This window comes from Mercurialis annua, linkage group LG3 (assembly GCF_937616625.2).
Source record: "Mercurialis annua linkage group LG3, ddMerAnnu1.2, whole genome shotgun sequence".
Lineage (NCBI taxonomy): Eukaryota > Viridiplantae > Streptophyta > Magnoliopsida > Malpighiales > Euphorbiaceae > Mercurialis > Mercurialis annua.
In genome coordinates this window covers 34,963,351-34,973,129 of record NC_065572.1, presented here as the reverse complement: position 1 = coordinate 34,973,129, position 9,779 = coordinate 34,963,351, and positions in this window count along the sequence as shown.

Genomic DNA, 9,779 nt, shown 5'->3' with positions numbered 1-9,779 from the left:
GAACATTTACAAATGTTACGAAATAAAACCAAACATTTAAATTTTTACGAAACAAATCCAAACGTTTCACCTTTTTAGCAATTTAAGCCAAACGTTTAAAAACGCTAAGAAACAAATCCAAGCCTTTCACCTTTTTAGAAATTTAAGCCAAACGTTTGCAAACGTTACGAAACAAATTCAAACGTTTCACGTTTTTAGCGATATAAGCCAAACGTTTACAAACGTTACGAAACACATCCAAACGTTTCGCCATTTTTGCAATTTAAGCCAAATGTTTACAAACGTTACAAAATAAATCCAAACGTTTGTTCTTTTTAGCGATTTAAGCCAAACATTTACAAACGTTATGAAACACATCCAAACGTTTAAAACGTTACGAAACAAATTCAAACGTTTCACCTTTTTAGCGATCTAAGCCTAACGTTAACCAATGTTTCGAAACAAATCCAAACGTTTCACCTTTTTAGCGATTTAAGCAAAATGTTTACAAAGGTTATGAAACAAAATCCAAACGTTTAACCTTTTTAGCAATTTAAGCCAAACGTTTACAAACGTTACGAAACAAATCCAAGCGTTTCACCTTTTTAGCAATTTAAGCCAAACATTTACAAATGTTACGAAATTTCAAATGTTTTACCTTTTTAACGATTTGAGCCAAACGTTTACAAACGTTACGAAAAAAATCCAAAGGATTCCCCTTTTTAGCGATTTAAGCCAAACGTTTACAAACGTTACGAAACAAAACCAAAAGTTTAAAACGTTAAGAAACAAATCCAAACGTTTCACATTTTTAGCAATTTAAGCCAAACCCTTACAAACGTTACGAAACAAAACAAAGTGTTTCACCTTTTTAGCAATTTAAGCCAAACGTTCACAAACATTACGAAATAAAACCAAACATTTAAATTGTTACGAAACAAATACAAACGTTTCACCTTTTTAGCAATTTAAGTCAAACGTTTAAAAACGCTACGAAACAAATCCAAGCGTTCCACCTTTTTAGAAATTTAAGCGTAACGTTTACAAACGTTACGAAATTTCAAACGTTTCACCTTTTTAGCGATTTGAGCCAAACGTTTACAAACGTTAAGAAACAAATTCAAACGTTTCACGTTTTTAGCGATATAAGCCAAACATTTACAAACGTTACGAAACACATCCAAACGTTTCGCCATTTTAGCGATTTAAGCCAAATGTTTACAAACGTTACGAAATAAATCCAAACGTTTCGTCTTTTTAGCGATTTAAGCCAAACGTTTACAAACGTTACGAAACACATCAAAACGTTTAAAACGTTACGAAATGAATCCAAACGTTTCACCTTTTTAGCGATCTAAGCCTAAAGTTAACAAATGTTACGAAACAAATCCAAACATTTCACCTTTTTAGCGATTTAATCCAAATGTTTACAAAGGTTATGAAACAAAATCCAAACGTTTAACCTTTTTAGCAATTTAAGCCAAACGTTTACAAACGTTACGAAACAAATCCAAGCATTTCACCTTTTTAGCAATTTAAGCCAAACGTTTACAAATGTTACGAAATTTCAAATGTTTTGCCTTTTTAACGATTAGAGCCAAACGTTTACAAACGTTACAAAAAAAATCCAAATGATTATCCTTTTTAGCGATTTAAGCCAAACGTTTACAAACGTTACGAAACAAAACCAAACGTTTAAAACGTTATGAAACAAATCCAAACGTTTCACATTTTTAGCAATTTAAGCCAAACCCTTACAAACGTTACGAAACAAAACAAAGTGTTTCACCTTTTTTGCAATTTAAGACAAGTGTTTACAAACTTTCTGAAACAAATTCAAACGTTTCACCTATTTAGGAATTTAAGCCAAACGTTTACCAACTTTACGAAACAAATCCAAGCCTTTCACATTTTTAGCAATTTAAGCCAAACGTTTACGAACGTTACGAAAAAATCCAAACGTTTCACCTTTTTTAGCGATTTAAACCAAACGTTTGCAAAATGTTACGAAACAAATCAAAACGTTTCGCCTTTTTTGCAATTTAGGCCAAACGTTTACAAACGTTTCGAAACAAATCTAAACGTTTCACCTTTTTAGTGATTTAAGCCGAACGTTTACAAACGTTACGAAACAAATCCGAATGTTTTGCCTTTTCAGCAATTTAAGCCAAACGTTTACAAATGTTTCGAAACAAATCCCAACAATTCACCTTTTAACCCAAACCGTTTACAAAGGTTATGAAACAAATCCAAATGTTTCACCTATTTAGCAATCTAAGCGAAACGTTTACAAACATTATGAAACAAATTCAAGCGTTTCAGCGTTTTAGCAATATAAGCCAAACGTTTACAAACATTACGAAACAAATCCAAGCGTTTCACCTTTTTAGAAATTTAAGCCAAAAGTTTACAAACATTACGAAACAAATCCAAACGTTTAACCTTTTTAGCGATTTAAGACAAATGTTTACAAACGTTACACCTTTTTAACAATTTAAGTCGAACATTTACAAACGTTACGAAACAAATCCAAACGTTTCACCTTCTTAGCGATTTAAGCCAAACATTTACAAAATGTTACGAAACAAATCCAAACGTTTCGCGTTTTTAGCAATTTAAGCCAAACGTTTACAAATGTTATAAAACAAATCTAAACGTTTAACTTTTTTAGCAATATAAGACAAATGTTTACAAACGTTTCACCCTTTTAACAATATAAGTCAAACATTTACAAACGTTACGAAACAAATCCAAACTTTTCGCCTTCTTAGCGATTTAAGCCAAACGCTTACAAAATGTTACAAAACAAATCCAAACGTTTCGCCTTTTTAGCAATTTAAGCCAAACGTTTACCAATGTTACGAAACAAATCCAAACGTTTTCCCTTTTTAGCGATTTAAGTCAAAGGTTTACAAAATGTTACGAAAAAAATCAAAACGTTTCGCCTTTTTTTTCAATTTAGACCAAACGTTTCGAAACAAATCCAAACGTTTCACCTTTTTAGTGACTTAAGCCGAACGTTTACAAACGTTACGAAACAAATCCAAATATTTCGCCTTTTTAGCAATTTAAGCCAAACATTTACAAACGTTTAGAAACAAATCCAAATGTTTCACTTTTTAACCCAAACCGTTTAAAAAGGTTATGAAACAAATCAAAATGTTTCACCTATTTAGCAATCTAAGCGAAACGTTTACAAACATTACGAAACAAATCCAAGCGTTTCACCTTTCTAGCAATATAAGCCAACGTTTACAAACATTACGAAACAAATTTAAGCGTTTCACCTTTTGAGAAATTGAAGCCAAAAGTTTACAAACGTGACGAAACAAATCCAAACGTTTCACCTTTATAGCGATTTAAGCCAAATGTTTACAAACGTTACGAAACAAATCCAAACGTTTAACCTTTTTAGCGAATTAAGCCAAATGTTTACAAACGTTTCACCTTTTTAACAATTTAAGCCAAACATTTACAAACGTTACGAAACAAATCCAAACGTTTCACCTTCTTAGCGATTGAAGCCAAACGTTCACAAAATGATACGAAACAAATCCAAACGTTTCGCCTTTGTAGCAATTTAAGCCAAACGTTTACACATGTTTCAAAACAAATTCAAACGTTTCACCTTTTTAGCGATTTAAGCCAAACGTTTACAAACGTTACGAAATGAAACCAATCGTTTAAAACTTACGAAACAAATCCAAACGTTTCACATTTTTAGCGATTTAAGCCAAACCTTTACAAACATCACGAAACAAAACCAAGCGTTTAACCTTTTTACCAATTTAAGCAAAACATTTACAAACGTTACGAAACAAATCTAAACGTTTCACCTTTTTAGTAATTTAAGCCAAACGTTTACAAACGTTACGAAATTTCAAACGTTTCACCTTTTTAACGATTTGAGCCAAACGTTTACAAACGTTACGAAAGAAATCCAAACGTTTCACATTTTTCGCGATATAAAGAAAACGTTTACAAACATTACGAAATAAATCCAAATGCTTCACCTTTTTAGCGATTTAAGCGAAACGTTTTCAAACGGTACGGAACAAATCCAAACGTTTCACCTTTTCAGCAATTTAAGCCAGATGTTTACAAACGTTATAAAACAAATCCAAACGTTTAATATTTTTACCGATTTAAGCCAAACGTTTACAAACGTTACGAAAAAAATCCAAATGTTTAACCTTTTTAGCGATTTAAGCCAAACGTTTACAAAGGTTACGAAAACGTGTCACCTTTTTAGCAATTTAAGCAAAACGTTTACAAACGTTGCGAAACAAATCCAAACATTTCCCTTTTTTAGCGATTTAAGCCAAACGTTTAGAAAGGTTACGAAATAAATCCAAACGTGTCACCTTTTTAGTAATTTAAGCAAAACGTTTACAAACGTTGCGAAACAAATCCAAACCTTTCACCTTTTTAGCGATTTAAGCCAAACATTTACAAACGTTACGAAACAAATACAAACGTTTCACATTTTTAGCGAATTAAGTCAAACATTTACAAACGTTACGAAATAAAACCAAAGATTTAAATTATTACGAAACAAATCTAAACGTTTCACCTTTTTAGCATTTTAAGCCAAACGTTTAAAAACATTATGAAACAAATCCAAGCGATTCACCTTTTTAGAAATAGAAGCCAAACGTTTATAAACGTTACGACATTTGAAACGTTTCACCTTTTTAGCGATTTGAGCCAAACGTTTACAAACGTTACGAAAGAAATCAAAACGTTTCACGATTTTAGCGATATATTCCAAACCTTTACAAACGATACGAAATAAATCCAAACATTTCCTCTTTTTAGCAATTTAAGCCAAACGTTTAAAAACGTTACGAAACAAATGCACGCGTTTCTCCATTTTAACTATTTAAGCCAAACATTTACAAGCGATTCGAAACAAATCCAAATGTTTCACCTTTTTTGCGATTGAAGCCAAACGTTTACAAACATTACGAAACAAATCCAAACGTTTCACCTTTTTAGCGATTTAAACCACACATTTGCAAACGTTATGAAACAAATACAAACGTTTCACATTTTTAGCAATATGAGCCGAACGTTTACAAACTATACGTAACAAACCAAAACATTAAAATTGTTACGAAACAAATCCCAACGTTTCACCTTTTTAGCAATTTAAGCTAAACGTTTAAAAATGTTATGAAACAAATCCAAGTGTTTCACCTTTTTAGCAATTTAAGCCAATAGTTTCCAAACGTTATGAAACAAGTCCAAGCGTTTCACCTTTTTAGCAAATTAAGGCAAACGTTTATAAATGTTCCAAAACAAATTCAAGCATTTCACCTTTTTAGCAATTTAAGCCAAACGTTTACAAACGTTATGAAACAAATCTTAGCGTTTTACCTTTTTAGCAATTTAAGCCAAACGTTTCCAAACGTTACGAAACAAATCCAAATGTTTCACCTTTTTAGCGATTTAAGCCGAACGTTTACAAACGTTACGAAACAAAACCAAATATTTCACCCTTTTAGACATTTAAGCCAAACGCTTACAAATGTTATGAAACAAATCCAAAAATTTCCCCATTTTAGCGATTTAAGCGAAACGTTTAAAACGTTACCAAACAAATCCAAACATTTCACCTTTATAGAAATTTATGCCAAACGTTTACAAACGATACGAAAAAAATCAAAACGTTTCACCTTTTTAGCGATTAAAGCCTAACGTTAACAAACGTTACGAAAAAAATCCAAACGGTTCACCTTTTTAGCTATTTAAGTCAAACAATAACAAAGGTTACGAAACAAATCCAAAAGTTTAACATTTTTAGCAATTTAGGCCAAACCTTTACAAACGTTACGAAACAAATCCAACTGTTTCACAATTTTAGCAATTTAAGCCAAACGTTTACAAACTTTACGAAACAAATCCTAACATTTCATCTTTTTAGCGATAGTGCCAAACGGTTACAAACGTTACGAAACAAATCCAAACGTTTCATCTTTTTAGCGATTTATGCCAAACGTTGACAAACGTTACGAAACAAAACCAAACGTTTCACCTTTTTAACGATTTAAGCCAAACATTTACAACACAAATCCAAAAATTTCACATTTTTAGCGATTTAAGCTAAACATTTACAAACATTACGAAACAAATCCAAAAGTTTCACCTTTTTAGCGATTTAAGCCAAATATTTACAAGCATTACGAAATAAATCCAAGCGTTTCACCTTTTTAGCAATTTAGAGTTGTGATGGGAATTTCGGTTCTTGGTGTGAGTCGTGGCTGTCAGCTTTCAGTGAGGAGGATTCTGCCTTAGCTGCTTTTGTGTGCTGGAATGTGTGGTTGAATAGAAACAACACAGTGTTGAAGAAGGAGAAGGGTAATCCAGTGACTATTGTGTCAGCAGCGGGGTTCCAGCAAGCTTCTTGGCAAGCTGCAAATAGCAACTCCGGCGAACTTCGTATGGCAGCAGTTCGCAGGGATGAGGGAGGCGTCATTTGGTCCGTTCTAGATAAGGGGAGATTGAAAGTGAATGTCGACGCTGCCGTGTTTTCAGGTAAGCAGGAGATGGGAGTGGGAATATTGGTTCGAGATTGGAAAGGGAGTATTGTTCAAGCGAGGCAAGTTAATTTTCTTGGTTCGTATTCTGCTCGTCATGCTGAAATCATGGGGATTCGCGAGGCTTTGAGTTGGTTGAAGGGTGTAGATGATATGGTGATTGAGTCAGACGCAATGAATGTGATTTTAGAGCTACGTAATCCTGACTTAGTCGAGAAGGATATGCTGTTAGTTGATTGTTTGGTCCTAGTTAGGCAGTTTCATAATGTTTCTTTTGCTTTCGTGAGGCGATCTGCGAATCAGGCTGCGCATTTGTTAGCGCACAATGCCCGGTGCTTGTCAGGTCATCAAGAGTGGTTATATCACTTTCCTGAGTTTCTCACAAATATAACTGCCTCTGATTTGATTCAATGAAATCATTTTTACCATAAAAAAAGCCAAACTTTTACAAACGTTCCGAAATAAATCCAAGCGTTTTGCCTTTTTAGTAATTAAAGCCAAAAGTTTACAAACGGCACGAAACAAATCCAAGTGTTTCACATTTTTACCAATTTAAGTGTAATACCCCATGTTTTCAAAGTTGATTTGTCAGTTTGGTTATCCGTTACACATTGGTTGTTTTCTTGCATTCGTTGTTATTTTGCATTTCAACATTTTTCTTGTTATGTTTCGAACTTGATTCTGAATGATTATATGTTAGAAGTAACACTTGTGATACCTTGGTTGTGTCTTTTTGAGTATCTTATATGTATCCCATGATCTCGTATGTGTTTGATATTGATTCGATTTATTTTCGGGTATATATCAAAACAGCATTCGCATGTTTTCCAGAACTGCCCTGTTTTAGTAAAACGTTGATATCTCCCAATTGAAATGTCAGATCACGCCCATTTTTTGATATGTTGTTCATAAGAGTATTTTATAGCATGATTAAAATTTTCAAGTTGTTTGGATTCTTCTAACTCTCAAAATGATAATTAAACTGTGGTTTTTATCAAAGCCCATGTAAAACCCGCATAAGTCTATAAATAGACCCTTATTTTCATGTGAGCAGCCTCCTTTTCTTTTCCACAAATCCTAAAACGAATATCTTCATAGAAAATACACATTTATTTTGTTCTAACAAGTTCGGATGTGATACATTACGCTAAGAACCTGATTTTTCATCATACTTGCAAGATCTACGCGATTTCTACGTTGTGTTCTTTGTTGGTGGCTTGTAGATCCAATTGATTTCGGTCCAGCCCTTTGAACCTTGGGTTAATACATCAATTATAATCTTGTTCATTATTCTTAGGTAATGATTTTACTCGTAATTGATTTATGGATTCGTTGTTTTGTGATTTTGCCTAGAAATGCATAATATAGGATTTTGATGGATTGAATTGTTGTTATTGATATGCTATGTTTAAGCTACTGAACTTATATGATTAAATGATGGGTTTTACATATATAATCTGATGTTATAAGTTTTGGAGAGAATTTGGCATGATTCATTAACGAATTGGTGTAATTAAACAATGATTAGGCGATTTTTAGACTTGTGCGAATTGGATTCGTTTAATGAATTATTTAAATGGTTGAATCAAAATTTATTGATTATTAGGTGTTCTTATATAAATAGCTACTGAAATAAAAAGTTTTTATTTGTAAATGAGAATCGAAATTGGTTTGGTTTGTAAAAATTCTACGATTTGCGAAAATGGCGATTTTAGGGAAATTGAACGTTACGAATACAATATGATTTTCAAATTCTATACCTACTGATATAATATATTCTAAGTGATGTTTTAAAGGTATTAAATCAGTAGTAACATACTTTGTTTCATCGATTGTTGGTTTTGAATCGTTTGGCTAGTTTAGGCAATTTTCGGCAAAATTGCCATACTTGATTATTTGAGTGCTTTGGCTTAATTTTGATTTAAACCAAGTTATTAAAGGCTGAAAAATATGTTTTGAAAATGATTTGAACTTATAAAATATGTTAGTTTACCTTGAATTATCTTGATAATCGATGATTGTCTAAGCATTTGAGTTGTGGATATTCTTACAGGATTTTAAGGCTATTTTAAGTATATACTTCAGATGCGAGTTTAGTTAATTTAAAATGATTGAAATCATGTTTAGTTACAGTTAAGGTGTTTTATTTGAGATGTATGAACTTCGGGTGAAAGTGGCCAGGTGTTGGCAATATTGTTGTATTTTGTTGATATGAGTTTGACTTGTGTTGGGTTAAGCTTATAGTGAGTTCTTTGTTTTCAAATACATTGGTTTGGTTTTAAAGGATTTAACTTTGGATTTTACTCTGGCTGGGTCGGGTTACACTTGTGTCGCCCGACATGTTGTGTTAATCATATAGTTGATATATGGATAACACGTTACTCTAGGATTTCTTGGATATCGAAAGGTGTTGTTTCAATTATATTACTCTGGATTGTTTTTAAAACGAGAACTCACCTAAGCTTAATTAGTTATTGTATTGGTTGGATATGTAATGTACTTTGCCTTTGGGCTTACTGTGTTTTGAATGTTGTTCTTTGGTTGTGTTAAGATACAAGTCCTATGTGGTGTCTAGTGATCTTAGAGTTAGGGATTGTTCGGATTTTAACTTATATATTGTTTTAGACCCATCGACTGATCGTACTTCGGAGTCTACGCAGGGTTAGCTGTTTGCCAAAATTCACGTGGATAGCAAGTAGTGAGTTTGTAGTGCTATTTACCGCTTTATTAAGTACCGCAATGTATTTTAGTATTATAAATGTTTTTGAACTGTTTTAAGCAATTATGGATCATGATTGAAACAAGCTACTCGATATGCTTGTATCGAGACTGTGTGCACCGGTAAATACTCTGGGATCGGCAGACAAATGTCATGCTTACGCTGGTATATGACGAGGATATGTTCCCGTCCACTCTGGGTTTATCAGTATGCTATGTCATACTTATGCTGGGATCATTTCAATACTGCTTTCCATAATCATACTATATTAGTATAAAATGTTTTGATTTAATGGTTTTAAAATTAATAAATGTAAATAGTATTGCGAACTCATCTCAGTATATCTGACCCCGTTGTTTTTTCAAATTTTGCAGGTTTATGATTTGAAAGCTGGTCCACTCCGATTCTTTTGATTCCTCGGAGGTTTTATGTTATTTAAACTAGTTACTGTTTTCGAACTCTTAGACCGCAGTAGAACTAGTTTATATATTACTTTGGTTATTGCACATTGGGATTGTCGGTTTGTCCGATTGTTTATTGTT